Source organism: Tripterygium wilfordii, chromosome 20, assembly GCF_013401445.1.
Source record: "Tripterygium wilfordii isolate XIE 37 chromosome 20, ASM1340144v1, whole genome shotgun sequence".
NCBI classification, from domain to species: Eukaryota; Viridiplantae; Streptophyta; class Magnoliopsida; order Celastrales; family Celastraceae; genus Tripterygium; species Tripterygium wilfordii.
In genome coordinates this window covers 2,492,952-2,498,951 of record NC_052251.1, presented here as the reverse complement: position 1 = coordinate 2,498,951, position 6,000 = coordinate 2,492,952, and positions in this window count along the sequence as shown.

Here is a 6,000-nt window from a genome sequence, read left to right as displayed (position 1 = left end):
AGGAAGAATAAACTAACTAAATAAATACACACTATTGCCATAAGAACAACAGGTAATGAACGTAACAGTCCCCGGCAATGGCGCCAAAAACTTGATCGATACTTTTTATCACAAGAAATACTTGCGACTCAATACCGATGGGTTTATCCCACTCGCAAGTGTACGAGCCGAAAGACAGTAAATGATGAATGGGGTCGAATCCACGAAGACTGTATTAATTACCAACTATAACTACTGACAATAATGTAAAATAAATTTCAGACGCTTCTAATATTAACTAGCAATAAAATTGAACTAAATATTAATGGATGAAAACTAGCTTGGGTTTGGCTTACCAACTACCTCCACCTGTGCACACAAATTGATATGCAATCACACAATTTAAAAGTTTAACAATGTCAATTGAAAGGCCTTGGTCCAGCTGCAGTCAATTTGATTTCCCCAAACAACGATTCTGACTTTGGTCCAGTTGCAAGATCTTTTCTTATCAAAGGAGTCTTGGTTGGTCTATCCTAAGAGTTTCCTAAGACAAGCATAAGCACTAGAAAATCGACAATTGCACAATCTAGGATAATGGTCTATTACCCAATCAATTATGTCCTATGTTCCCAAAACTTGGATCTTACGCAAGTTTTTGTTACTTCGTCAAACACCGGGTCATGGTCAGCCGAATGTGTTCAAATAGCAAATTCCTCAAATTATGATATTGATCAGGCATTCATAACAATAGGAAATAAGCAATCAATCCAGAGAACAAAGAATTAAACTTAGTCTGATTGTCAATCAAATATGTGCACAAGGTTTATGGTAGAAGATTTACCAAACCCTAGCTAGAAAAGAGTTTAGCTACACATAGTCATAATTAAAACTGTATAAATACTCATGGACAATGTTCAAATCAATGGAAGAATTGAATTTTGCCGAAGAATTGGACTCCCAGCTTGATGTTTCTTCTCTTTTCCTTCTTGCCGTCACACTCTCTCCAATATTAGGTTTCTGTTTTTTTTTTCAGCAGCTGCAACGTGTCTCACTCTAGCACATAAGCCCCTTTATATAGCTTTAAAACCCTAAGATGGCCCAGCTGTAGTTGCCACATCAGCAACTTAAACGTGCAGACTGATTCCCGCGTTCTGCGGTGGCAACAGATTGCAAAACAGGTTATAAATTCTGTCCAATGCCAGCTTTACTCTCCAGCAGTACCTGTTCATAAAAATACCAAAATTGACAGTATTTTGCATTAAACATCGTAAAAAAATAATAACTTTAAGCCCAGAAAAATAGGTGTATTTTACACGTAACACCAAACAAGACTTAGTAAAAGAAGATCTCATTTGATTCTTAGAGCCAAAATCTATGGACAAGATAAAGCTAGTACAAATGCATCCATGGCTGAGAATTAAAGAGAGTTTGAATGGTCAAGCTTTGCAAGTACATGTAGATCCAATGATTGATATCAAAATGTGCCAAGCAGTCTCAATCACCTACACAATTGATATAATCACTCGGATATCGAAGAGTACAAAGACACAAAACAAATCATACGAAGCTGTAACAATATTTTCTTCAATTATTCCGCTTACATGTTGATGAGAGACCCGTTCTTTATACAAAACCTGTCTCAAGAGACAAGATTGAAAAATAATGTGACTATCAATAAAACAATCTTATCGATCAGATTTTTTAATCTCTTTAAGATTTATCAAATACCAATTGAGAAATATCTCATCTTTATATAAGACTTTCATCATGAGAAGATTAATAGAATAAAAACATGATATATCTAGACGAGTTACACGCTTCTCATTTGATTTTATCCACAAGATAATTTAGACAATTAAATAATAGATAAAGTAATCCAATCCAACTGTCTAAATAATCAAACAATAATCTATTAAGAAAGATTCAATTTAGAGTAACATACTTCAAGTTTACTTCCCTGCAAACAAAATTCAATCAAATGAGAGTGATGATGCACTTGTCATTTACAAACTAGGATTTAAAAATCCTGCAATCTCCCCCTTGATAATTGCGGGGTCAAAACAAGAAGTTCAATATGATTTCATCAAAATCACACAACTTGCTCAACCAATCAACAACCAGTCAAACCAGAAATCGTATTTGTTGGACCTAGGTTACACAAGAGGGGGGTGAATTGTGTGCCCAAATTCCGAATAGGAATCCCCTTATATCAATTTTACAAATCAAGCACTACACCGAGCACACAAAGTGAGTCTTCCTAATACAATTGCCCTAATTTATTTCCAATCAAATCAAATTTTATCTTTAGACTTGTAACGTAAGTGTATAATGTGTCTAGATGTGATATCCTATCAATGCCAAAGTATAATTGCACACAAATGGGCCTATATGAGCAATATGAATAAATTGCACAGTAGGAATCAATTGAAGCAAAGCTTCTAACAAGATAAGCACTAGAAAGTACTTACCTTGTAATTTTACAGAACAATAGCAATATGAATAGAATAAACAATAATATAAAGTAAAGACAGATTAATCAAATATAATTATGGTTAGAGTAGATTAGAGCAATAGAAAGAAAATAAATAAATAATACTTGGTTGGATTAGTGTTATGTAAATAAAGTAAATAAAATAAAGCAACTTATGTTTTAGAAGAGTTAATGAAAGCTATAAAAGTAAAGCAAGTAACGAGCACACAAGTATTTTATATCAACGATTAAACACAAAACAAAAACAGTTTATAGAGCACACGGATTAACCGAGGCTAAAGAGAGTAATTCCTCATCATGTTCTAACAGAGGCACAACTCTATTCCCTCACCCTCTGATTCTGACATTATGAGCGCTATCATCAAAAAGTTCTATTGGGATTAAAAATCCTACACTGTTATGACACTTGTATGATGAGTTGAACTGTTCAACTGAAGTAGCCTCGAGGTAAGCTTTTGGTAAGCTCCAAAGGTTAACGTGACCAGATCTGAATCTGCAGTTTGTATTTTTTTGAACTCTATCTCTGTATTGATTTAGAACACGTTTTTATTCAGATAAAATTGATTTGGATATTATCTAATGCAGGAGATGTGATAGGAACAAAGTATTGAATATTGATATGGACTTCTTGTGGATTAGTTGTTGGAGAAGAACTAATGTCTATTAATTGGATTTATGTGTGTTGGTTTTTATCTTAATGATGTGCAACAATTATCTTCAAGATAAACACTTGATCAATGTCTGCAATTATCAAAAGGAGTTCAAGATGTTTATATGAAGCACATCAACATGGAGTCTCGGGATCAAAGCTTTGAGAGAGGAAAATCTAGAGAGGAATATTTTGTGTTTCGAGTCTATTTTGTTTGCTTTGTTTTTCCATTCTCTTAGATGTTTTGATGAGTGATTCATATCTGTATTCAATATGAGAGAGTGTGAGTTTCGTGTTTGAGTGTTGCTCTGTTGATTTCTCTAACTGATCCATATGAGAAAGAAGAGAGCAAGACTGCACTGTTTCGAAGTAACCTAGCAGGCTACCTCAAAAGTTACCTGGATCTTACTTGAGTACAAAGTCTCTTGGAGGTGCTAGGTGCAATTGCAAATCATCATTGGTGTGTTGATTTGGGGTCAAAGCATACGTTGAGTCAAGTTGTATGATTGAGTTGTAGGTAACGATAAATTGTAAGCTTTTCTTCACATAGTGGATTGCTTCGATAGGATGGTCACTCATAGACCCGAGGTTTTCTCCCAGTCAGGGTTTCCTCGTTAAATTTGTGGTGTTTTTATTTATTTATTTTTCGCATTGATTTTTCCTATTACGTTGACTAACTATCTTGGCAAAGGAATATTGTATTCTCAATTGGTATTGGAGCGGGTGTCAACGATGGAATCTACATCAACAATCAGGTATCACAGTTTGATGGATCAAACTATTCATACTGAAAAGCTTGCATGAGAACATACTTGAAGTCCATTGATGAACGAGTTTGGATGTCAGTCATGACAGGGTATTGTGAACCCGAGTCCATTGATGACAAGGGTAACAAAATTCTTAAACCTTCTGAGAATTGGACTAATGGCGACCTTGAAAATGCAAGTCGGAACAGTAAGGCAATAAATGTTTTATTTTCTGGTTTGAATATTTCTGAGTTTCGCAGGATCTCACATTGTGAGAAGGCCAAAGAAGCTTGGGATCTGTTGGAGGTGACATACGAAGGAACCAATACAGTTAAACGATCAAAGCTTCAACAACTTACCGCCATGTTTGAAAGTTTAAGGATGGAGGAGAACGAGGTGTTTGATGACTTCTATGCGAAGTTGAGCGATTTTGTCAATACATCTTTTACTCCAGGAGAACATATTGAATCAAACAAAGTGGTAAGGAAGATTCTCGGATCTCTACCTAAAAGATTCACAATGAAGGTGGCAGCAATTTAAGAAAGCAAAGACATTGATAAAATAAAGGTGGAAGAATTAGTTGGCTCACTACAAACTTTTGAGGCAAGTTTTCAAAAACCTAAAAAATCAAGAAGGTGTCGCTTATCTCTCTACTAATGATTCTAATGATGCTGCCGATGAATTATTGTTGTTAACAAAAAGTTTTAAGAAATTCATGAAGAACAGGAACTCCAGGGATTTCAAAGAGTAATCTTCATCGTCCAAAGCTGAAAAGAAAAGTAAAGATCCAAAGTCCACTCAATTCTTTGAGTGTAAAGGATTTGTACATTTTGCTCAAGAGTGTGCAAATTGGAAAAAAAAGTCGAGGGCCTATCAGACCACTTGGAACGATGATACAGAAGAAGAATCTGACGCTGAATCAAAAGACGAAAAGGATACTCCAGTAGCCTTTCCAGTAACCTTAAGCGACCCAAGATTCGAAACAAGCTCAGAAGAATATAATTCGGTTGTTGATATATGTGAGCTTCAGGGTGCCTATGAAGACATGACTGAGGATTGTATTAAGGTTAAGAAGGAAAGACACAAAGCTATTAAAGAAAATGAATTTCTAGTGCAAGAACTAGCTGAAGCCAGAAAGGAAATCAAAGAGTTGAAGGAAGAAATAGCTGAGTTGGAAGCTTTGAAGAAACCTGATGTAATCTCTGATATAGACTACTTCACAGAGGCTGAAGCAAAAAGAGAAAACATGCTGAAAAAGGTTTGTTCTAATATTAATAAATTTGAATTTGGTTCTAATCACTTGCAGAACATACTTGATATGCAAAGGACGAGCAAGGAGACGTTTGGACTTAGATACGAAATAGGTGAAAGTTCACAAATGAGTGCACAAAACAAGACCCCAAAAATTGTGAAGTTTATTTCTTCCACCTCTAGGACTTTGGAGCAGGAAAATCAAAAGTGCAATATACCAAATGTTTTTAGCTGAAGCAGCAAACACTTCATGCTATACCTCAAATCGAGTTCATGTGAGATCTTGAACAAACCTCACGTGTTATGAACTTTGCAAAGGAAAAAAGCCCACGGTGAAACACTTCAAAGTATTTGGAAATAAGTGTTTTATCCTTCGAGATCAGGAAAGCATTGGTAAGCTTGACACTAGAAGTGATGAAGGCATTTTCATGGGACATTCCTTAAATAGTCGAGCTTATCGTGTTTTCAATACCAAAACCAAAACGATAATGGAATCAGCAAATATTGTTATACATGATGATATGGTTTCAATACCAAAACCAAAATGATAATGGAATCAGCAAATGTTGTTATACATTATGATATGTTTGAAAGTGATGTTGAACAGGAAAATGTATTTTAGCCGTCAAATGATGAGCTAAGTACAAGTACTGAAAAGGAATCTGAAGGTACTGATGTAACTTCACAGTAGGCTACCTCTCCACAAGCAGAAGCTACTATAACCACTGAAGTAACCTTGGAAAAACCTACATCAACACAAACAAAAAGTTGCTCAAGACTGAGTCCCATTCTCTATAATTGTCTTTCTCTTCTTCTATCGCATATCTGTTGGTGGTATCATACGTTCTTGAGCCTTCTAAACGAGTAAAGAAGAACCATCCACA